Consider the following 25,945-nt stretch of genomic DNA (forward strand, 5'->3'; position numbering starts at 1 on the left):
GTGCACTTTTATATCTTATGCTCTACTTTCCTCTTCACAGATGGTGCTGCAATTATAATTTTGCTCTCTGAACTTCACTGAAGGTGTGGATGGTCTCTATGAAGTCTGAGAGCAAGCGACTCCCCTGCTTTTCCTATCATCCAAACATCATTCCTTCTACCTTTGTTTGCACATAGCCATGTCGAAATGCTCATTTTGCAACAGCTTATGCAAAAACTAAAACACCTGGATTCCGTGTTTCCTAAAGGAGTTGCCTGAAAATAGGTGATTTCTGCCAAAATGTCATGAAGATTTATGACCTTACATTTGTGGATTCAATTGAGGACAGGTGGGCGAACATTCAAGCGTGCAAAAGAATGATAGCAAATGTATATTTAAGAAAGAGATCATTATTATGACTAGTCCTGGTTAGATAAAACTGATATATTTTCTCAATGAGAAAAAGGGAATGGAAGGCACTATGCTTAAAAAGCAAGACTTCAACAGACAGATAATTACCAAGGAGATAGTGTTTCAGCAAAGCAAAAGGAAAAAGCACTCTTGAACTGAAAGCACATTCTGTATTCCATATAACCACAAGCTCTAAAAGCCACTTTTGGCTCGACCAAATGGATGTTTGAAGGTAAGTAGGCTGCTGAGAGGTTGCATCCACAGGAATACGGTGCCAGAGTGCAGGCCACTGTTCCAGCCTGCCTTATAACGCAATCCAAAATGCACGTATCTGGGCACAAAGCCCTCCCATTTCACTAGAGGTTACTCCCGCATTGGCTTAGGAGCACAGCCTGAGGTTTGGTCTGTAGACACAATAAAACGAGGTGGCAGAATCCTGAGGTGCTAAAGTGGAGCACACCAAGATGTCAGAAACAAATGAACAAGCAAGCAAGCAAACAAAATGAACACATTGAGGAGAAAGGTTCTACCTCAGTTCATCGGGGAACATGCAAAACTCTGATTCCCTACCTCCTCGCACAATTGTATTTCCGCCTCTTCAGGTTGCTTCTGACCTCATTCACACTTCATTCTTCACAGGTTCAGGCAACCTCCTTGTGAGACTCCCAGGGAGGGCTTGTGGACTCCCAGCTCCCACATCCCGCCACCAATGCATGCAGGAATCGCATTCCCCACCATCCATATGTGCAGCTGCCACTTGAAGGTTCTCTACACATGCCTGTGGAGTCCCTTCACAGAATAGCCAAGCGTGTGGATGGCACAGGAGAGCAGCCGGATGCTTCAGTGCAACCCACGTGGCTCCACACAATCTGGTCCTATCTTCTTTCAGTGTGCCAGTGGCGCTTGCCTGAATCTGCCCCTCTTCAGCAAACAGATAGGCCAGGCCTGAGTTATGTGGAATAAGGATCTATTTTTGTCTCAAGTACAAGTCCGCATCAGAGATGTCAAACCACAGGCCCAAACACCACCTCTGGGCTACACCCCCTTTCTCTGCCACACCACACCGCTCCCAAACGCCTACTGTCTGGTGTTTGCCTGGCTTTTGTGTGTTCTTTCTTGCCTCCATTCTGAACTGTCAAAATTCCTCTCCTAAGCCTGAGTTATGGCAGTAAGAACTTGAAGTTAAGAAATGCTGGTCTTGTTGACATCACCTCTTCTGCCTTCGCCCCACCTACCACTGGAATGTGGCCTCCAAAAGCTTCTCTGAAATGGAATCTGGACTGAAACTGGTTCAAGCTCCCTGCTCTGCATGCAGGCAACTGTTGCTGTACATACTATTTTCATTCTTCTTGCTGAAGGAGGCAGAAGTAAGTTCACTATTGAATTCACTGGTGTTTTTTTTTTCTTCATTTTTCTATATACCATTTAGATCTGACAGCTTGACCACAATCATGTTCCCAGAGTGGCCAAGAGACATGAAAGGAAAGCAAATACATACATTCATAATTGCAACAGCAAAGTCGAGAGTCCTTTCACACACAATGTGTTTGCTTTGCTGAAAACATTTACACGCCTGGTCCTGAAGCTTCTGCGTGCAACTGGATTTGGCTTTGGGTGAGGTCTCAGCAGGGAAATTCAGAAAACTGATGTTTGCTGCCACTGGAGAATTTGGGGGAAAATTTGACTGGGATTGACCAGCCTCAGCTCCATCTATGACTTGCAGAAGGAAAGGTGGGCTATATTGCAGAACCCCTGGTGTAGCTTCGACACCTCATCAGGCAGACTCATTCCTAGGGACTCCACCCCAGACTTTTTGTTTGGAGCCCCGCATGGCTGGGGGGGGGGGCACCTGCCCCATCCCCCTACTGGCCGGCGACATTGGCTGAAATAAGGGTGCGGTGGCTCTGTCGGCCTTGTCTGCCTCTCTGTGCCTCTGGCTTTTTGCATGCACGCGCTTCAGCTCCGGCTGCCTCCCCCTCCAATGTTTGGCGGGGCTTCTTGCTGAAATCAGAAGCGCTGCTTCCCCTGCCCATGCATCCCTTGTGACAAATGGAGGTGTCCAAAGAGAGAGTGTTCTTTAGAGGCACACACACACACACGCAGAGTCGGGGCAGGGATTGTAGTGGGTAGGTAAGGTAGCACGTACTTTTTGTTTTGTGTTTGTTTCACCCAGTGGGCTTGGGCCAAAGCCCTTCTGGCACCTGGCACCTCCTCTGAAACTTACACCAGGGATATGATAGGGAGCTACACTACAGGGCCATTTGTATACCCCTCCTCCAGCCCAGCCTGCAACCTTGGGAAAATAGCCACAGACAACACTGCAGGGATGTTGTAAGAAACTGGGTCAGCTCCAGCCCAACTTTCAACTTCCACGGTGACTTGCATCTCCAGACAACACTGTAGGAAAACCACTCAGAGCCTGACATTCATTTTTTCGGTGGCCTCGTGAGCCCCCGTCTCCCAGCAAACAGCCCCTTCGAAGCTGCACTCTGGGGAGAACAAGCTGCATTGGAAGCTTCGTGCTCTATGCTGCCTCTGCAGAGCAGGCTGCTGTGCTCTTCTCTGCCATGGCTCAGTCCAGTGCCCCTGAAGAAGGCCTGCAGTACCAGAAAAGCCTTTCCAGCACCCCTTGGAGGTCTCCTCTATATTTGTTCCTTGGGGAACCACGCGCCCTTCCTCTCTCCTGGGTGCTGATGGGTGATACTTCCCCATGAATTCTGACGTTCTTGGGTCATGACCCGTCTCTCCTGCCACATGGAACCATTGAATTTTCCATTTAAAGGAAACAGAAACATTTTAATTTGTCTCCCGAACACTATTCTCATACATACACACCATACATAATCTTTTAAAGACCCTGTGATTTATTTATCTATTTTATTACTGCATTGGCACCCTGCCCCTTTTCCATTTGCAAGAAACTCACAGCAGGTAGTTCGCCTAATCTACTTCTTCCCCAATTTTTCCTCACAACAACCCTATGAGGTAGTTTAAAGTGAGAGTCAGTGACTGGCCCAAAGTCACCCAGTGACTGGGAAGTTCAGCCCAAATCTCCCAGGTCCCAGCCTAACACTGGTCCCTATGATAGCCATAAACACAGTGTCCTGCGAAATAGCATCACTGTGGGGATTTTGCACGCAGATGCATGGAGATGTACATGGTCCTTTGAGTGCTCCATTCAGACTTCTCTCTGGAAAGACATGGCTGGTGGAAATGAAATTTCTGCTTCAAATTCAAGTGCGAGTTGTTAGCATTGCCGCATCCCTGGTGTGTACACATATACCATTCATCTGTTTAGACCCAAGTGCAGTCAAACAAGGAAGGAATCCCAGTTTCTACATTACAAGAAGTTATTGTAGAGACATATATTAAATCTGAAGTATATTGAAATTTCTATGCATTTTCCTTTTGTCAGAAATTACTATAGTTGTAAGCATTCTAGTATTCCACCAAAGCGAACCATGACGGAAAAACAGTAAATGAAATAACGACATACTTGGAAACTGTAATAAGGGTTAGGGGAAGCCAACAGAGAATATATTAAGTAATTCCCAAAACCTTGGGTAACTTTACCTAGCAGATGGGCTAGGAGAAAGGGGGCGATTCTTTATAAATTGGGTTTGTAAGGTGTTAATGATTTGATTTGATAAATGTTTTCTTCTAAAGATTGAATGCCAGGAGGAATTGTAACATGGTTATGAACTGAAACAAAATTCTGCTGTCCAAAAATAACATGCTGTTCTTTACAGAAATGAAAATGCCAAATATTATATTCTAATATTTCATTGGAGTTGTTACTATGCTCCATTTTCCAGATCCTGAGGCAGCTCTTATGATTTATCAGTAGAAACATTTAAGGAAATTAGAAAAGGATCAGGATCAGACCAAGGGTCCATCTATTATTATTATTATTATAACATTTCTATGCCGCCCCTTGTCGAAGCCTCGGGGCGGCTTACAACACAATAAAATACATTGAAATACAATGGCACACAATAAATTACCATTAAATACAAAAATACAAAAAATACATTGAGTTACAAACATAATAATATAAAATTAAAATTATCAGTATAAAATAAGTAAATAAATAATATAGGAGGAGAAAAGAGAAGGAAGAAGAAGTTGCCCTGGCCAGATCATATATTTTAACAATTAAAATGATGTTTAAATAAAAAGGTCTTTACCTGGCGCCGAAAAACCAGTAACGACGGTGCCAGGCGGACCTCTTTGGGGAGTGAATTCCATAGGTTGGGTGCCACCGCAGAGAAAGCCCTCCTCCGAGTACTTACTCTCCTAATTTCTTTCATGGAGGGTTCCCGGAGAAGGGACTCTCCCGCAGATCTCAAAGGGCGGTTGGGCATATACGGACGTAAGCGCTCGTTCAGGTAGCCCGGACCCAAGCCGTTTAGGGCTTTATAGGTCATAATCAACACCTTGAATTGGGCCCGGGCTTCAATGGGCAGCCAGTGAAGCTGACGGAGGACTGGAGTCATGTGAGCATAACGCTCCATCCCCGTCAGCAACCTGGCAGCTCTATTTTAGTCCAGCATTCTGTAAACACAGGAGTACAGCAGCTGCCCATAGGATCCCTCGAGCAGGAAGTATGCACAACTTCCACCTGCCCAAGCTCTTCAGCGACTGAAGTTGGTAGGGATGTCACCCCTGGCAAAGGAGGTACCACTCAGCCTGCAAGGCTAGTAGCCACTAATAGCCTCCTCCTCCATGAATCTGTCCAACCCCCTTTTCAAGCTGTCTGAGGTGGCGGCCATCATTCCTTCCCATGGCAGAGAATCCCGTGGTTCAGCTATGCATCGTGTGAGGAAGTACTTCCTCTTGTCTGTCCTGTAGCTTCCCCCAGTCGCTTCATGGGATGTCCCTGGGTTCATGTGCGATGGAAGAGGGAGATCAAGGTCTCCCGCTCCATTTCCTCCACTCTGTGCATAATTTTAAACACCTCTATCATGCCTCCCCTTACCTTTTTTTCTAAGCAGAGCAGTCCCACTTATTGCAGCTGCTCCTCATAGGGAGCTGCCCCAGCCCCCTGATCATCCTAAATAGTTGGGTGTCATCAGCAAACTTGGCCACTTCACTATTTACTTCTAGTTCCAGATTATTGGTGAATTGGTTAAGAAGCACTGGTCTTAATACAGAACCCTGTGGTATTTCAGTGGCGACATCTCTCCCTTGGGAGAATTTGCCATTTATTCCCACCTTCTACCTTCTGTTCTTTAACCAGTTAGTGATCCATAAGAGAACCCCCTTTTTATTCCATGACTGATTCGTTTGCTGAGAAGACTTTGGTGGGGAACATTGTCAACAGTCTTTTGAGAGTCCAGGTAAACAATGTCTATGGGTTTGCCTGTGTTTACATGCTTATTGACACTCTCAGAGAACTCTAATAGGTTAGCGAGAAAAGACTTTCCCTTGCAAGCAGTTGACCCAGAACAGATATTCACCTAAATGCCCTGTATTTCCTGGATCACCTTTTTCAAAAATTGGTGTTACATTGGCCATTCTCCAACCCTTTGATACAAGAGCTGTATTTAGGGGTATATGAAATATTTTGGTAAGAAGGTCAGCAATTTCATGTTTTAGTTCTTGAAGGACTCTAGGATACCTAAGCTCAGGAACAGGCATCTACCCTAATCCTCCACAGAAAAGACTAAAGAATTAATTTGGTGTCTCTTCATCCCCTCCTTAGTGCTCCTTTAATTCCATTATTATCCAATGGTCCAACTGCTTCTCTAGCCGCTTCCCTTCTTTTGATAAATTGAAAGAATTATTTGCTGACCTTGATAGTATTACCAATATACGCCTACATGGCTTCCTTGCTTCTCTGTTGGCCTGCTTGCAACTGTGTCTCTTGTACAAACGTGTGGTCCTGTCTGTCTGTTTCATTTGGGCAGGATGTCCATTTCTTGAAGGAATTTCTTCTAAGGATTTGAATGAAACAGAAGGTGTTTGTCTCCTAATGAGTTTAAGCTCAAAGAATGAGATCCAGGCTTAGTCATGCTTACAGCAGACCCATTGAAACCAATGGGGTTTACTTCTGTCATGAAGCAGACCCATTGAAACCAATGGGGTTTACTTCTGTCATGAATAACTTGTCCCATTGATTTCAATGGATCTACTGAAAGCATTACTAAATCTGAATCTAATCCATAGTAGTCTTTGCAATATGTTCACAGAATATCTTGAAGAACTGTCCTTAAACTTTCTGCCTTGCTCCATTGGCCATGCTTGCTAGGGATGATGGGAGCTGTAATCCAAACATATCTGCAGGGTACCAGACGGAGGAAGGCTATTTCAACCATTTTGCCTGATGTACGCTTCTGTTCCTGGGTGGGATCCAGACACAGAGTCAGTCCATTAAAATCAATGAGACTAAATCAAGGCATGACTAATTTGTCCCTTTATTTCCATGGCTATTCTTTAATTATTACTCCATCTGGATCCAAGCACTGGTTAGTCCCCATAAATGTCAACCGCTCTCTTTCCCACTTCCCTTGCAACCTACCATGTGTGGGTGACCTTTGGAGATAGGGGAATACAACAGTTTCAATCAATTTCACAACCATTCCTATTCCTGTCCAGTGGGGTTCACTTCCAAGTAAGCAAGTAGAAGATTCTCACCATCTAATTACTTGAGGTCACCAACATGTTTTCAGAAGCGGGGCATTTGTTTCGCAAAGGATGAGGTCAACAGAGAGTTATACCACTAAATAGATCACAGTATAATGTGGGTCAACATTATGACTCTTATTTTGTGGAATAAACACTGTATAATGTTGAGCAAACACATACTTTTCTTGAGGGAGAAACAACCATTTTTTCCAAATGTGTTGGGATCTTTTCTCTTTTATGAATAACTCCACAAACAGTGCACGATTCCATTTTCTTTACTTCATCAGATTAGCATTCTTGGCTCTAGAGTCTTCTCCGCCACACCACTTTGGTGGTGATTTTCAATGCCCTAACTGCTTGGCAGAAGTCACATACATTTATTCCCACGTACTATGTAAGAGCTAAACAAATTTAAGATCAGTTACACGCACAGATATATTATAGATTTATTTTTGCAAACTCTTTGCAAACTAGTGGGATTCATGGAATCCCCTAACCCTTCCAAACCTCAACCAGATATTATATTGCATTCCCGTTTATATCTTGGAGTCAGCTCTGCTTTTGTTAATATCTGTGAATTTCCGAAGAAATGGGTAAAACAGGACATGAATAATATTAAGAAGTTAGTGATTTCAATGCCTTTAAAAAAATTTCCCATGGATATGAAGCTTTCATATATTTAATGACAGGCTAACGAACAGCATGGATGCATTTGCTTTATATTTTACTGAAATGAGTAATAAGTAACTCTGGGGCTTTTCAGTTTGGATGCAAAAATCTCCTTGCTGTTATTTAATTACTTTGTTTTTCTTGCAAAACCTACCAAATTTGGTTGTGTGTAACCAGGAACTGTGGCCAAATCAACCTCTTGTGCTCCAAAGCAAATACCTTTTCATTTGTTTCTACACACATAATTTCATGTGATTTATAGTTGTGTACAGAATTTTATGATAAAACCTCATTAATCACAAATTCATCAATGCAGGGGGAAAAAGGCAGTGTAACATTACAAACATTAGACATGTTTGAAGATGGAAGGAAGCCAGTATCCCCATCTTCATCTATCCTCTAAAGTTACACAAATGACTAACTCATCATATCAATGGTTTTCACATGGAAATATAAACACCACTGTAATTCCATACTCTGCAAATGGCTGTGGCTCTGGACTACTTAAAATTGCTGAGGATTGTACCCGTGCAGCACATCCATTTAGGGAACAAAAACAGCTGTTACATCTGTGTGACAAGCTCCAAAGATTAAAGCGTTTGGATATTCTGTGCGCTTTGTAGCCTTGGGCAAATTGCTTCATTTCCTGGTTTCCAAATATTCTGTGATGTCATCGCTGAAATCTGTCAAGACCTCGATCTCCATCATCCTAATGGTCTCCTGTGTGCTATAAAGGGCATGAGACTTCCCACATTGTCTTAAAAGGAACACCACTGTGGTGGCAGGCGCTTTCCTGGGCTACTGCCCACTTTACTACCAGAGGAGTTTCTGTGAGCAAATGTGCGCCCGGGAAACTGTCTTATCTCAATTATCTTTAACCGATAGCAGAGTTTGTGGCTGCTCCTGGTGTTTGCTGCCCACTGGTGCTCAGAGCTCCAGCAGGATGTCCTCCGTTCACAACTGGTTTACCCCCATTGTGGGACTTACTTCTGCGTAATACTTGTGCTTAGGACTGCACTGCAAGAGAGCACTGCAATGGACGATAATGGTGGTGATAATGGTGGAGATTTATATTCTACTTCTGAACAACACCCTCAAAATACTGTAGCTTACAGTATTCATAAAATGGATCGCACCAAGAACTATGTGCTTGAAACCCAGAACTGAACCATAGAACTGGCTCCATTGAAGCAGAAGCAGCGTTTGATGTTCCTTCCCATGGGGCAGTTGATGTCGCTTGGTCCTGGCAGCAGCAGTCCAGCTGGAAGAGGCCCTGATAGTTTAACTAGCAGTGTATAACCTCTGCTGAGACCCCAGAGACATCACCTGGCTAGGTGGGCCAATCCTCTGCCTGAATATTGTTATTTCTTGTATTTTAATTTTTATGTTGTGAGCCTCCCCGAGGCTTCGGCGAATGGGGTGGCATAGAAATGTTTTAATAAATAAATATAAATATAAATATATGACCATTTCCTTTGCTGAGCCTGGAAACGGCTCAGCCTTCCCCTGCTCCTCGTCCCCCTCCTATCCTGCCAGAGCTCCTGCACCTCTTACATCTCCATCACGCTTGGCATCATTCCTGCACAAATTCATGACAGCTCTGGCTCCACTAAAGTGAGGACAGCCTGGTGCCCCCCCTGCCCAGCCCTGTCCCACACAGGTCAATTTGGGAGAGGAAGAGGGTAGTTGACAAGCCTCTGAGAGGCTGAGACAAAGTCATGAAGAGTAACCCATGTGGGGAGAGAGAACTGGACATTCTCATATGCTCCCGTATCCTTGCTTTCAAACTTTACCCATCGCTAGAGATAGTGTTATGATCGCACAAGAGTGTGCTTCCCCTTTTCTTCTTTGTTCATGTGCACTAGCAGAAGAATAAAAACTACCTTTCAAAGTGAAGTCTTTCCTGACTGATTTATTCACCATCTCCATGAGTGGAGATGAAACAAGTGTTTGTACCACAACAGGGATGTTGCAGTAGATGGTCTTCTCCATGGTTCATCAAACCACATCAACTATTATCTCCCCATTTATGGGTGCCATAATGTGTGCGTGAAGCATTTATCTTTACAAGGACCATATGAATGTCTAGTTATGTTAACATGCAATGTAGGAATCAAACAGCTGAAAATGAATGGCATTAATGGAAAAAGCTGCTAATGCTTTAAGACGTTCATGCAGCTCTTTCAGTGGAAAAGAGAAGACCAGTCTTTATCCTTGAGCAAATGCTCCTGTTTTTCCTCACAGTTGCAGAACATTATATATGAGATGAATAGTATTCCTTTATGTTTTTACAATGGGCATATTGAGAAAATGCTGAACATCCTGGTTGGGTACATCATCTTAAACAACAATTATTTCAGCTGCTCAAGATGAGAGTTACATGACATTCACCTTTCCAACAGATATACAGTGCCAGCAAGTGCCAGTTTGTCTTTGTTTGCTTAGTTTTTATGCAACAGTAAGAAAATTTTGCACCTTCACAGTGCTGAGTATTTTGTGTACATAAAGTAGAACAATACCAATTAAATCCATTTCAATTACAGATTGTAAGGCAACAAACATGGAACAGTCGAGGGCAGGGGAATGGTTCTGCAAGGCACAGTAGACTTGCAATTTTTAGTTTATTCTGGTTTATATAGTGCAGGTAGTCCCAAAGCTGTGTTATCTTCATAATCTTTCCCCCCTTCATCCTTAAGTGATGCTTATGTTACTGTGATTCCCAAGCTTGGCAAGAACCGTACCGATTGCACTATTAGCCTATTTTGCTAATTAATGGGGGGAAATTGATGCATTCATGGTGCTTGAGGAGAGCTTGGCAAATAGCCTGGGCTGAGAGAAGGGCCAACAAGCGGGTCCTGGACCAAATCAAGCCAGAGCTTTCCCTAGAAGCAAAAATGACAGAACTGGGTCTGACATATTTTGGACACATCACGAGAAGTCAAGACTTACTTGGGAAGACGATCATGACAGGGGAAGGCAGAAGACAGAAGGAAAGACTAAAGAGGAGACTTAAGGAAGCCACAGCCTTGAACTTGGGAGAGCTGAATGGAGCTGTCGGGGACAAGACATTTTGGGGGGCTTTCGTTTATGGGCTTGCCAGGGGTCAAAGACAACTTGGCAGCTCATAGCAACAAACTCTATGGTAAAATCCAGATTTGAAAAAATGGTAGGAAAATGTTTTTGTGGTAGCCTTGGAGAGGTAAGTTGATTTATACCTTGGATCAGATAAGTGGGTGCCGATGAAGAGCTTTTGTCATTCTTAGCTTTGTGAGCCAAGTATGATTTTCTTACTACAGCCAAACGTCAAGACTTGCCGTGTTAGAATCCAGCTCTGTCCCTGCCACTTTTATAACCTGAGAGCCTCATTCACTATTAAAAGCACTTATTGAGGCTAACCAGTTTACAGATACTTTTTATTGGGGAATAAATATGACACAGATGGTCTCAAGCCAGAGTAGAATAGGAAACTGGACTGCCAGATCAATGGACCAGCCCTATAAGCATTGGTATCTAAAGCATCCCTGGATCTCAAGTTATGCCATATTCACCAAGCTTCTGTTCCATGTTTATTGGACATCACAACACCTCTGGTTTGTCTAACTCGGCTAATCACTGGCAGTGTAACTTTTAACTGTATGTTTTGGCAATGCCCAATAGATACCTCTTTTTGGCAGCAGGTTATTATATGGATGAACTTTGCATTGGAACACCCTTTTATATTTACTGCAATGCATACCATCTTAAATGTTCCACCCACTTCTTGAAGTTGTACTTTCAGTATAAATGGATTCTCCATGCCCCTTTAACAGTTAAAAGACTGATGTTACAATATTGAAAAGATAAATACTCACTTCCTATAATGCAATTGACTGATGACCCCAACATGTTATCAGTGTTTGAACAACTGTTACAGTGGTACCTTGGCTCACGAACTTAATCTGTTCCAGGACTCAGGTTGTGACCCAAATTGGTCATGAGCCAAGTCAATTTCCCCATAAGGGTCAATGTAAATAAGGTTAATCCGCTCTTCAACTTTTTTTTTTTTTAACTCACAAAAATTTGAAGCAAAGTGACAAAGAACAACAAAGATCGTGGCCATCTCCCCTTCCCCCCAGCAATCAAGCGGGAGGTGGGGGGAGGTGGGTTCAATCGCAGGGGTGCTGAGGGGGGGCAGGTGCAAGCACACGGGGGGAGGCAGGCATGGGTGTGGGCGTGCAGGGGGGAGGCGGGTGCAGGCGCAGGCACGCTCAGGCAGGGAACATGGGTGCAATCGCAGACATCTCCCCCCCAGCATGAACGCGGCCATCTCCCCCGCACCAGGATGACTGCGATCATGCCCGTGCAGCGAAGGCAGGTGCGCTCATGATCGTCACCCGATGCAGAGTTCACGACCCATGGCAAAATTTTTATGAAATTTCTGTTCTTGACCCGATTTGAGATTTTCACGACTGAGGTGTTCATGAGCTGAGGTACCACTGTATATAGATTCTGCTGGTAAGATCATACATATGGATATTGGGTTTTCTTTTGTTGCAGTTTATGTGTAATTCACACACACACACACACACAATGTATGCATTTAAATTCAAATTCATGTAGCTGAAATTTTGCCTTTTTATGGTTTGGTTTTGTTGAAATTTTATTTTAAAATGTGTTTTTTTCAACACACAGGAAAGATGGCGTGGGAGGATTAAACACATTTACCCTTGATATTTTCATATTGTATAAATATAATATAAGGAGTGGTTGTTATTGGTGACCTTTGGGGTATGTATTCATTTCAGAAGTGTTTTCTAATTCATGCATTCAGAATTCAGAATTGCTTTCCATTTCATTCAGTCAAAGAGGTGCACTACTAAACGGACTACATTTTTGGAGTACTGTCATTTATACCCATTCAGAATGGTTGGTTTATCTCCAGTAACAAAACTGGCAACAGAAAGGAGTAGATGTCAGCCATCTGACAAAAATGGTTGCCATATTCATACGGCCGCCATTGATCTGGTGACAACCACCCAGTCATCTCGCGTCTCTGCATGGTGGAAAGGTGAAAATGACTACCGAGAGCAATGGCTGATGAAATTCAGCTCTACTGCCACTATAGCTATGCAGCTATGCTAAGCCTGACTCACCGGTGTGTCACATAATGCTCACCCCAAGATGACTTCATGCTATTTCTGCCATTATACCTGAAGTTCTTCAGATTGATTTCATCATTACTTCCTTAAGATGCTGTGTGTGTGTGTACATCACTATGTGCTAAACATGCGATGCTGTTCTGGGGCCAGGACAAGTGACTTCTGTGTGCTAGTGCAGGGGAAAAGGAAGTTTTTATGTGGGAAATGGCAATAGATCACTCAGCAGCTTTCCTGCTGCTTTTACCGCCCCACCGCCTGGTTTCTCCGCCTTTCTAACTTGTCCAGTGAACTGGACAGGAATGCTGCTTCCCCTTTCAAAAAAACAAATTTTGCAATGCCCCCTTTGTCCCCTTGCCTTGAGGGACAAACAGCTGAACATGCATGTCAACACTTAAGTAATGTCTGTACTCTTCAATGACCTTACTCAGAATCAAATGACTGATTTCAGTGGTGCTTTCTCCTGAAAAGTCAGCATGGGAGATGGGCTGCACTTGCTTTCCGGAACTGGGTCTGGCTGGCTTCATCCCATGGGACCACCTCTCCCCATACCCCTCTGCATGATTTTTATGAGAAGGCAGGAGGACCTGCCATCCCCCCTTTAAAAAATACCCCATGCACCCTCTCCTTTAAAAGAGCTGTTTCTACTGCATAGCTGACCTTGTGAATTCGTCCTATTTCTCCCACAACGGCACTTGTGTGTGACCCAAAAGCCTGCTCCTAGCACAGTGGACGCTGCACAGTCTTCACCAGCATGTGCCCCACAGCGGTCAAAGTTCATGGCAGAACCCCCTAAGCAGGACAAGCCATCTTGGGTTCCTCACAAGAGGAAAAAAGGCAGGATGGAAATGCATGGCAATCATAATATTAATAAGGAAAGAGATGCAACCAAAGAGGATACATGTAAGTAACAAAACGAATGGAGGTTCTCACGTGAGGTGCTGTCCAAGTAACCTTGCCCAGACCACTGGCTGAGGCCACCTTCTTCCATTCAAAGTCTGTGATCATGACCCTGACTGACTCTGGCAGAAGTATCTGAACTGCGCTTCACGCAGCATCCAAGGCAAGGCTGAGGCCCCATCGGTGTGGGTGTTCAAGGACAGGCTGGACATGCACATGGTGGGCATGTCGTGAGTGGAGCTGGCTGGAATTGGGGGCGAGACTAGATGGCCCAGGAGGCCCCTTCCGACCCATGCTGTCTCTATGTTTCTATGTGCTTTGATGCTCTTGGAAAAGTTCTCCTTGGATGAAAGATGCACTGTGCAACTTTATCCCCTGAAATATGCCTTTAAAATAAGCATTTTAAAGGGACTTCGAGACCAGAGTATCAATCAACTTTGACTTACATTTTATTTATTTATTTATTTATTTTGCGATTTATGTCCTGTCTTTTTCCTACAAAGGGCTCAAGGCAGCTTACATCATTCTCCTCCTCCATCTTATCCCCACAACAACCACCCTGTGAGGTAGGTTGGGCTGAGAGTCTGTGACTGGCCCAAAGTCACCCAGTTGGCTCCATGGCTGAGTGGGGACTCGAACCCAGATCGCCTGAGTCCCAGTCCCAGTCCCAGGCTCTTAACCACTGCACCACACTGGCTGTGTACATAGGTGTTTACTGATGGAGGAAGCTAGTGGTCAGCCCTGTCAAACCAGACAGGGCCAGTTCAGCTAGCCCAGCCTTTCCCAGTGTGCTGCCTCCACCCCCATATGTTTTGGGCTAGCACTCCTGATCATTGATCATGTTGGCTGAAGCCCGAAACATCTGGTGGCATCTTGGAGAAGCTGAAGTAGCCTATAGAAGTATCTGTGGGCTTTGGGCACGGCCAGGACTGCATGAGGAATGTAAGAGGGTGCAAACGGCCCTTGTGGCGCTTTCTGTATTAGTTCTCAGAAGAGGAAGTAGGCTTCCTAATGTGACACATGGCCTTCCGACTTGTCTTCCCCAAGTCACAGTGAGGGTTCAGTGAACCAGCCTATTTCCACCCCGTGTCAGTTTTGCATGCATTCACTCAGCAGGGCCTTCCACCCACTGTCCACTTCATTTGGCAATTTTGTTTGAAAACAAGCAAACAAAGATATCAAAATGCACACTTGTTTTCACATTTAATTTCCCCTAACATGCATTTCATATGATATTTCCCTTAATAAAAGAACCCCTTTCTTCAGTGCAACGGTCTGTAACACATGCATTTTGAATATAATGTTGAGTTGAAAAGCAAGCTTTGCAGGAGTACACAGTTCCAAGAATCATTGTGATCCAGTCATTGTCATCCAGGAAGGGAGTCTGTGGTCAGCTCACTCACAAGGAGGACCAAATGCAACTTTCCCCAATTCCTAGTCAACACGTTCCAGAGAATCCTTTCTCAGGAGCAGCACAAACAAGGGACAGTGGCCTGAACTTGCTACCAAGCAGATGAGCACATCCAGAATTCTAGCTGGTTGCAAAGAAAAATCTAATCAAAATCAAACCAAACACCCAGGCAAGGAGGAAGGGAAGGGTTGCAATTGCAGTCTAGACATGCCTCTTCAAAAGATAGACCCTTTCGACCAGTGAGCTAGAAGAAATGCGGCAACGGCTGCTAGGCTTAAGTGAGGCTAGGAGAGAAATACCTGTGCAACAGAGGAGCTCTCCGTTTGAGCGCCATACTGACCACATTCACATGGGGCGTAGGTTGTACAGGAAGATCTCAAACTGCAGTTCTGCCCCACTGAAGGAAAGTAATCTTTCTGCCAGGCACTCTCCATGCAAGCTGAGGAATGGATCCCTTTGATCTCAATGTGGCCTGATTCAGACTTTGTTCCCACGCCAAGTCAGCAGGTGGAAGTATGGTGCATCCAGGCCACTGGGCCAATTCCTTTGCCACCTGTGGATTCAGCATGATGCCTGCCAAGGTGTGTGTTTTTACACACATCTCAGTGGGGTGTACCCCGTAGAAGTCTGGCTTAAATCCCAATAATTTTAATGGGGTTACTCCAAGTGGAGCTATCACTGGATATTGCTCTGTAATTGGAGGTGCTCCCTTTGACAGGACCTCTGCATAGGGATTTCTTCCTTCCATAGAGTTACAATAATACACAAGTAAGTGCACGTTTGCTGGAATCATGCCAAATGCACAGAATGGACGAGAGGAAAGGGAGTGCCCAGCGTCAGGGTGGATGAGGGCCAGCAGCATGATCCCATTCTGCCACTCCCCAGTCCCCCTGTTTTTGCCCCACAGACAACCAGAAGGACTGGACAACCTGCATTTCAAAGCATGCATTGCCTTGGGAATGAGTTCCATGGACATACTGTTCTAGGATCAATTTGTGAGTAAGACAGGGAATGTCGCTAGATAGCAGTGCGGCAGGGAGTGAGGATCAATTCAGCTGAAGAGAGCACTTTCATGCTCCCCCTGAATAGGGAGAGCCGTGTTTTGGGCAGGGAAAAGACAAATACCTTTGTTTATATCCACGGAATGCTTTATATATAAACAATCAGGCAGATATTTGGCTCCAGGTGGCCTCGAGTTAGGCCCTGTTGTAGGTATTCAGAGCCCACATGCCTTGCTAAATTCACAAAGAATAATCTCTGTGCAACCTGGTTCAAGTTTTTATTGCAGCTCCCATGTCTATTTGCCTTTCCTAACAGCATGAAATGTTATGTGTGTGTTTTCACTTGTACTCAGGTAAGTCTTTTTTTATTAATGGCTTGGTATATGCTTAGTCATTGTGTGGGATTACTGGGAAATATTCCTATGCATAATTGCTCATTTTTAAGATAATGCAAGCAGGAATTTGCTTCCATGGCACATTCATGAATGCACCAACAATATATCATTGCTAACTTTTAATTATAGCTTATGTGGCCATAGAAAGAGCAGCTTTTGTGGATATTCATCCTGAAATCTCTTGATAATCCACACAAACTTTCAGATGTCAAATAACCGACCACTCCCTTTACAGCAAAATAATATCCCCTTGTTAAGGAAACCAATCTTAAAAGAAACTATTTTCCTGTTCCTTTTGTAGCAGTCGAAATGTCTAAGCAAGAATGGGCTTTATCATAGGAAACGCTCCGCAGACAAGAAGCATTTGGGCTGCCTGCTGTCTTCCCAATACTGACAGGCATGCAGCCAAAATATTTGGCTATGTGGTCTCATTTTATAAATGGAGAATAAAGTTGCTGGAATGAAACTATTTCAGGGGTGGATATACCTCAATAATTTCCAAACACGTTTCCGAGGAGCATGACTGTAACCATTTGTAGCTCCATCATTATCTTGTCTAATAAACACTCTAATCAGACTTAGCAACAACTATTTCGGCATGAATAATATCTCCACAGAAGCTCAAAGGATAACGCTCCGGTGAGGGCAAAAGTGTAGCCTTCTCGCGTATCTTTGCCTATGCACAATCCCTGGCCTCTGTCAAATGAAAATGAAGAACGATATCGCTGCAGTATGAAACTACCCGAGTGAGAATCAAACGGAACCCTATAAAAGAACTCTGGGTGTGAACATGGAGTTCAGCTAGGCAGGGAGCCATGTGCTGGAGACTTGTGGAGGGTCCTTGCATGCGCATATTTGTCGCCGAGCATGACTCTCACAGCCCGTCAGAAAGCCACGCAGGCTGCCAGGAACCATTCATCAGAATTTCCTTGCAGGAAAGGCTATCAGCTTGAGCTGCAGGCCCAGAGCCAGGCTGTCAAGTTTTGGGCTTCCATCCAGGCTGTCATGGGCTGCGGCTGGTAGCCAAGCAGTAACTTTGATGTCTAAAGGGCCAGCCAACTGGTATGTGAGGGTGGCCTGTCAGCTTGGAAATAATATGCCACACTCAAAGGTCATGTGCCTTGAAACTAATCTGGCCGTTGTCTCACATAAAGAAGTAAGGTAGGCATTTTATATTGTTGCTAAGAAGAATCTTCAGATAATTCCAGTGTTTGTTTTGATTAAAGTTTGCATTCCACATGCTTTTTATTACGCAACTCAATTAGTGCATAAAAGATTTTCTGTTGAAAAATGTTTGAAAGGGCATAATTGTTCAATTTGGAGAGATTACAATGCTTTTATTTAATTAACACAGTAATAAATACTTCATTCCCTAATGAACCCCATATTTGGGGGCCATTAACCATTCCATAAATTTACAGCATGAAGGTTCTTTATGAAGATAAATAAAGCTATTTAAATGAATCTGCTATGGCAATGATGGGAGGCAGCAGATTTTTGTTTCCCTTCCACTGCAGTTGTACCTCCAGTTACAAATGTACAGGGGCTTAATACTCACCGTACATTTTAATTAATACTTTGGACACGAGCTGAGCTTCCTTCTGTGAATGCTGCACCACAGCAAGGCATTTTGCATGGTGGAATGATTGCGGGGAGCGCCAAGTGTGAGCCAGCCCACACCTGAAGCCATGATGTCACCAATGGGAAAGAAAGAACTCTGTACATGTGTAGATTACTTGAGATGAAGTGTCAGGTAACGCCTTCCAGAAGCTGATGCCCATATGCTCTCTATTTTACTCTCTTGTTCTCTCTCTTTTTCTATCACTCTATCTGACAAACACACATACACACATACATTTCTTGGTGGCCTGTGGTCACCAGTTCTTTTCACGTACCTGGATGCCCCACATCATTTCCACATTTTACATGGAATGTTTGGACAAAAGGAATCGTCTCCACACTAGGGATAGAGGAGAAATCCCATCTCATACCTTTCAATGACCCTCCTGTCCCTTGAAATCTGCTTGCTTCCAAGGTTTGCAATGGAGTTCCCCAGTCAAAAGATACCTACACAAATGAGCATATTAGAAGAAGGAACATGCAAAATTGCACATGTTTGTTGTATCAGATCTTTGGCTACTAGCAGTATCACAAGTAATAAAAATAACAATAAATGTTAGGAAATTGGCTTACCCAATGGATATGATTTATTATTCATTTATTATTATAAATTCTTTGTTATATTACTACTAGGCAGCATTATATTGAAAATGCAAGTATTGGGAGAAATGTGAGAGATTTTCATTTCAACCTTTAGAGGAATTTTTAAAGTTTAGAACTAAGCTTTAGACAGAAAAAACAAGAAACTGAAAGAAACTTAAAATCCACAGATTCATTCATTAGTCCATACCACAATTAACCTGAAGTGCATTTGTGTGCGTGCATCTGGGTGTTTTTGTGTACTTCCTTGGGGTGCACAGTTAATGAAATAAAATTATTTCAGACCCTGAGGCATGTTATTCTGAAAGTGCATGTCTCTGTTGCCTCGTAAGATTGAGATCCCTGTGATAGCGATCCGGTTGGCCCTGCAGAGTTTTTCAGAGTATCTGAACTGGCAGCTCCTGCTGGTTCCAAAGAGGAGGAAGAGGGGGCTGCAGCAGTGATGCCTGAGCTTGCCTTTGGATAGACGGCATCTTGCAAAGGGGGACAGACACAGTAGAGTGCACTGCATTGGGATCCTCTCTTTTTCAACATTCTTTCCTGCTCATTTTGACATGTAGCCTGGGAGTGCATTAGAGACACAGCTGACCCATGCAGAAATCCCGATTAGTGCTGAGAACCTGCAGGACAGAGACCCGATGGATTCAGGTTATGTCAAAATATTTTGTCTTTAATGGTCTTTGCTGCTATTGCTGCCATAGACAACCCACTGCAGCTGAATTCCACAGGCAGCAAAAGGGAGTGTTTCAGCTCTGCCCCCCTCCATCAGATTCATCTCTTAGTGATGTACAGATTTGGTTAAATCCAATCCTCCTGCATTTCACAGGTTGTCAGGTGTCTTTTGTTCTGCTATCCACTCATAGACAGAATTGGATGTTTTATTTTGCAGTCAGAATTTCATTCAACTTGTGTTCATCCACAGTAGAGGAGATATGTGCAATAACTCACATGAACTAATGACACTTGTGCATGCATACGTGTAATGGAAATTGGTGCTTATGCAAATTAAATCCCCCTTCCCCAAAGTGAAAAATCAGTCTTCAGAGTCTGTGTGACCTGAAAGAAAGCTGGTTTTTTGTGCAATATGCAGGCATGATTCGTATAGATCTGAACTCCTTTGAGTACATTGCAGATTTCTCTGACATCCTAACATTGCCCTTTACTCATGGAGCGTGACTATTTGAAAAGATGGCTCTCCATTCTGACTCATGTTGGGATCATCTATGGATCGAGATGCCCTGCTATTCAAGCAATCACCCCAGTGCATAGAGGGGGATGGATGAGCAGAAGGAGACAGGTAAGTTTCCAACTTGGGCCATCGCTCTGGAACTCCCCAGTTTGGCCATGGAAAGTATCCAAGGCTGTCAGAGCACAACAGGTGGGTGCCAGGTGAGAACCTTCAGCAGGTGGGATCATGTGCTTAGCTACCCCCCAGTGCCCCCCCCCCACGAATCCCCAACACAGACTTCAAGAGTCTGACTCTGTCACTTACATCACGGTTATGTGATGGAAATGTTTCAGAGACAGAAGTTGCCTTGTGCATGCTTTGTGTTGTTGTAGTGTCATGCGCAACGATGCCAACCAGGGTGGCAAAACTGTTCAAGCAACTCAAGAAACTTCAGCCAAAAGCCTCACAGAAGGCTTGTCTGCCAAAAAAATCCCAGCAGAACCACGCGCTAAATCTGATGAGGGCGACTCACGGGAGGGCAGAAGGAGGGCTGAGCTGAGTGGACAAGGAATGCTGACATTCCTAAGGGATGGAGAACAGGCACACCAGCTTTTCAGAGGGCAAAACATGCCCTTGTTTTGCAAGTTAAACTCTCCTTTTCCTGAATCACATCCACCAATATGAAAGCTCTTCTTAATTATTTTTTAAATGTGTGGCGATGGTATGTCAGTGTAAATTTGGAGATTTTTAAAAAGTTTTAAAATCTCTGAAGTGTTTAGGATGCAAACATTTCACTACATTCTAATCCCAATTGAATTCAATGAGTTTGACTTCTGGGTAGACATGTATAGGACTGTACTGTGAGCATGATCACTAGACCTGTCTGATCTGTTCTGATATAAACAAAGAACAATCCCACCCACAGCCCTCCACATTAATTTCAGTGGAAAAAGAAAATCTGTACAAGCCTAGCATTGCCATATAAATCTGCTTTCTCCACTGAAATTAATGGGACAGTTTTCCAAGGCCTCCATCAGAGCTCTTATAAATTCTGGGCTGAGACCCTAGAATTTATATTACATCATAAAATCAATTTGCATTGCTGTAAATTAAAGCGTCTGTAAAAAGAAGGGGCATTTCAACTCCCTTGCTCTTCGAACAAGGAAGGTATAACTTCTAGTTATTTAGAGATTTCAAATTTTCTACCAGTGGCGTTTTTGTCACTGCATAGCCACTAAGTTCAATTCAGCATTACCTATCTTAGTTGTACGATGTTCAAAGAACAAGAATGTGCTAAAAAGAAATCTGTATTACATTTTATTCTAAGTAAAGACAGCAATACCATGGCAGCCTGCAGGACTGCATAGTTCTTAGAGGACCATTCAACATTCCTATGTACACCTGAAAACAAGTAAACATTCAAAATGGAATTTCTCAGGAAGTCCAGCCACCTGTTTTTGTATATTTTAAGAGAAGGGGAGGCACAAACCAGACCCCCGTTGTTCAAAAGCAGATTGTGGAGTCTGTGGGCAATTTATTAAAGATGAGTAATTTTGCAGAAATGAGGCATAAATGCTTTAACACCAGTCTCTCTCGCTTTCTCTTTCAAGGGAGCTTTGGATAACAACATGTTCTGCTTTAAGCTCTTTTGGTTTACCTGAAGAAGAGGAGTGGTGCATTTTGAAAGATCCACTGTATAGTCTGGCTGATGAAAGCGTTAAAGGCTGGATTTTTCAAAAAATCCAGCAAGTTTCTTCCTGCTTGCACTCCTGCATTATTAGCACATTGCTCAGTTGTTGTAATTTCTCTGAGGCTCGTCTGAAAGTAAGATGGAGAATTTAGATATGATACTTATCGTTTGGAGGTTCTATTGAAACCTTTCCTTCTGGAATTAAATTTCCCATGAAACCACTCCATCCAGAAAAAAAAAAGTGAGCTGTCTGAAAGCTGAAACTTCAAGCAATTTGTTGCACAAACACAAGGCACACTTCTCTGGTGCTTAAAGTAATTGTCCTGTCATTTTGATATTTCATGTATAATTCAAAAGCTTCCTTCTTTTAAAACTTGACACTTGTCACATGGAGAGCAGTTGGCACACAGGATGATTTTCCAACATTTCTGATCAGAAAGCTGCATTCCCCACCTGCCCCACCCCCTTTCCATGAGAACTTTTCGCATCACTGCTGCTCCCACAAGCTTCCTTGGTTTCCTCTTGATATTTCAAGACGAGTTGGAGTGATGGAGTCGCAGCTGAATGAGAGCCCTTCCGGGACTGTGAATATCTGAAAGTGTCTCTCCATGGACCTGTGATCTGTGGCTGGAGTGAGGAAACATTCTTGCCCATTTGTGGCATGCATCGTCCCACGGCATGGAGGTAAGCATCGATTCGAACAGTCCGCAGCACCAAATTCACAGATCTCTCTGCTTTCGCTTCCTCCCCCTTTGAGGCTTTGCTTAGCCAGGAATCAGACGCACTCCTTCTGGGGAAGGTGTTTTTCCGTGGCAATAGTTCTCTCCGGGTGCCTTGCTGCAGGGTCAGGAGATAACACTGTGAGGCCACTGCCCTCCCAGATGTCTTCCTGCCTCCTCTTCCTCAACCTGCTCTAGGCAAAGGAGTCCCTCTTATGGCCCAATTGCATTTGACCACTCCCTGTGCCATCCGAAGCACTACGGATGGGTTGGAGCCCGTGGGTGCCATCAGATACGGGTGCCACACTCTACAGCAGGACTGGGGGGCCTCTGCTGTGCTGTAGGGGTGGCGGCAAGCAGCGCCCATGCAGCAGACCCCCTTAGGGGATTTCACTAAGTGTGCTTATCGCTGCGGGGAACATAATGGCTGTTCTCCTGGTTCTCCTACAACAGAGCAGTAGCTACATTTTTACTGATAAGCAGTGCTGGAGAATGTGAAAAGCTAGATGCATTTGGCTCTGATTCTATGCATGGCTTGCACATGTTTTGATCTTTTTCTCTGTGGGTGCCTCCTCTTGTAAGAGCAGAGAAAGCTGCATCATATATAGAGAAGAACAGCAAGAGCTCCAGAAGGTGCAACATCTGTGGATCCTGGTCCCACTTACTTACTTACTTACTTATTTCTACGTTACATTTTTGTACTGCCCACTAGCTGTACCTCTCTGGGCAGTTTATGAAAACAAGTAAAACCATAAAATTCAATAACATAAGAAAAGTGTAGCTTTGAATGAGAAAGAAACTAAACTGGAGAAACAAGATAAAAGCCAGCACCTGTGCAAACATCTAAAAATACACAATGTTATTTTAAAAAAGAAAGGCTGAAAAGCCTGGGAAAATTAAAAGGTCTATACCAGGTGCCAAAACAAAGGTATCGGGTTAGCTTCTCTGGGGAGGACATTCCAGAACCGGGGGCCACGACTGCAAAGGCTCTTCCTTGGCAGCCACCAGACTCCACGTCTGGCAGCTGCAACTGGAGAAGAGCCTCTGAAGGTCTGGAGAGAGAGCCAGTGTGGTGTAATGGTTAGAGTGAGGGACTAGGACTCAGGCAGTTTGGGCTCTAGTCCCCATTCAGCCATGGAGCCAACTGGGTGACTTTGGACCAATTGGACCAATCACAGACTCTCAGCCCAACCTACCTGACAGGGTTGTTGTTGTAAGGACAAGATTGAGATGGGGAAGGGAATTGTCTAAATTGCCTTGAGTTCCTTGACGGGTTAAAAGGTGGAATATAAATGAAATAAACTCTGTGTGTTTGTGTGTTCACAATCCTTCAAGTAGCCTGGTCCCAAGCCATTTAGGGAATGTCACTGTCAGCATTTTGATTTGGTCCAAAAAACAGATGGGCAGCCTCTGCAGATCTGAACTCACTGACATAACATGATCATATTGGCCAGTCCCTGTGAACAATCCCACTGCCCTGTTTTGGACCAGCTGAAATTGTCTGTCTCCCAAGGCTGCCCTGTGTGTTTTGCACTGTGTCATAAAAATGAGAGTTTGCCAGAGCAGGGAGAACGGTGCCTATCTCCGCCTCCAGAGGGTCATGGTTTATAAATCAGCCTAAACTCATAAACACAGGTCTGAGCATCTGAGCTCATCCATGTCTCTAGTGACAGCACTGGATCCAAGAGCATCCCAAAGTTGCAGGCCTGCTCTTTTAGGGGAATTGCAGCCCCCTTCAGAACAGACAATGACTAACACGCATCTGGGAAGACGTCTGGAGCACCTGCTCACAATACCGCCATCTTCTCTGGACTGAATCTCAGTTTGTTAGTTCTCACCCAGTGGATCGCCACACCCACATTACTGCTCAGGCCACCCCCGGCCTCACCTGGATTTCATGAACGCAGAGACAGAGCATCTCTGTGACATCATAGCCCTTGGAGACAGATCATGTTCCCGCCTCGCCACCAGCTGTTTCCTGTGGGTGTGTAACAGCCTGCAGGATGGATGCTGCCCTGTGGAACCTCACAGCGGAGCTGCCAGGGCACAGGGCGACAATCCCATCATTCCTCTCGTCCATCCAGGGAGGGGCAGCACAGAAGGTTGCCTTGGTTGCTGGCACTGCAAGCTGCCGAGAAGTCAGAAAGAATCAATGGACTCACACTCCTCCTGCCTGTCTCTCACTAAAGGTTGATCGGGGAATTTTGATCCCAAAACCAAGCCTGAAGCCTGGTGGGAGGGGAGCTAGATAGTCAGCTTCATTCAAGACTCTGGCCTTGGCCAAAAACAGCACAGCCAAGCCCAGGAAGCGAGTGTCGTCAAATGGGCAGTAGTCCAGATCCACATTAGGCTTTTCAGGCGTGGCCTAACTATTGCCTCCTTTAAAGTGAGTATCCCCTCCCTTCTCTCAAGGAGGAGTTGATATCTGTTAGACCCAGCAGGACATCCCCCACACCCCAGCACCACCACTGCCGCATGAGATGTAAGAAGCCCTGAAGGGGAAAGGGTGGACCTCCAGTGGTCCAAGGAATTTGGCCAAGTTGATCCAGGAATTCTTCTCTCATTTTTCTCACCCCTGAGGCTGGGACCTTGCTGCTTTTGAGAGACAGATACTGCGTGTGTGTTGCAGCTGAAGAAAACAGGATTTGAGAAGATGGCTTCCAGTTGCTACCATCGATATCGTAGGCAGTGGGAAAAGATCAAAGACATTGCAGAGTTCCATTAAGGGTACTAGGATGAGGCTGACAAAGTCTGGACGACAAAGATCCCTGAGCAAAGGATCGAACATACAGGTACATTCTGAATGCATGTTATGGAGCCTTGTAAAACCTTTCCCAGGAAAATACAGTTGTTCTAAGTTCCTTCTTGAATGACTGTTGATGTGCTTGTGTGACACCCATACAGATGGGAAGTTACTCCTTCTACTTATGCAGAAAGCTCCTCTCCCCTTCCATAAGAATATCTGTTCTGAATGATTGTCAGAACAATCTTATGCGTGTTTACTCAGAATTAAGCTTCAGTCATCTCAATACCACCTATCTCCACATAAATATGCATGGGATTGGAACACTGTGCTGGTAATCTTCAAGGGGAATACATTCTAATGAAGAAAGCAGATCCTAAAAGAAGAGAGAGACAGGGTGATAAATCTATGGGGAAAAATAATGTAGATCAGCAAAAAACTTTCCTTGAAGTTATATCAGTTCATCTTAATGTTCCCAACTTTCTCTCAGGCCCAGGGTTTATTATAATTATACTAATAATTATTATTAACCCAGTGAAGGCAGATAGGTCTTCTGAAAAACTATCATATCATATACCCTCTAGCCTACTAAACACCCAGAGGGGCAGCATGTCTCAGTGAGATGGAGAAAATAGTCACGAATGAGGCTCATGGAACTGGATAGGCTACAATACTGAGATATGTGGGGGCAGGATTCTTCCTCCTTTTCACGCTACTATAAATTCTTCTCCATGAATTAACAAGTGAAAGATGTTTTTCTGGGCATTGTTGTGTATATTAGAAAGTACATCAGTGCCCTTAAGGAGGAGAGGCAATGCCTCCATCTCTTCCCTGCTCATTAACTCCACTTACCATGGAGGACTTGAGCTGGTTGGTT

At 44.2% G+C, this 25,945-nt stretch overlaps 1 long non-coding RNA gene across 1 annotated transcript; it reads left to right on the plus strand.

Annotated features, from left to right (window-relative positions):
- The first annotated feature begins 19,912 nt into the window (after positions 1 to 19,912).
- LOC123034327 lies at positions 19,913 to 25,190 on the plus strand. Its single transcript, XR_006416723.1, has 3 exons — positions 19,913 to 20,045; positions 21,527 to 22,290; positions 24,906 to 25,190. It is a non-coding gene; the product is annotated as an uncharacterized LOC123034327 (long non-coding RNA).
- Positions 25,191 to 25,945: the final 755 nt, after the last annotated feature.

The sequence above is a fragment of the Varanus komodoensis genome, unplaced genomic scaffold, assembly GCF_004798865.1.
Source record: "Varanus komodoensis strain SLA01 unplaced genomic scaffold, ASM479886v1 scaffold6_2, whole genome shotgun sequence".
In the NCBI taxonomy this organism is placed as follows: Eukaryota; Metazoa; Chordata; class Lepidosauria; order Squamata; family Varanidae; genus Varanus; species Varanus komodoensis.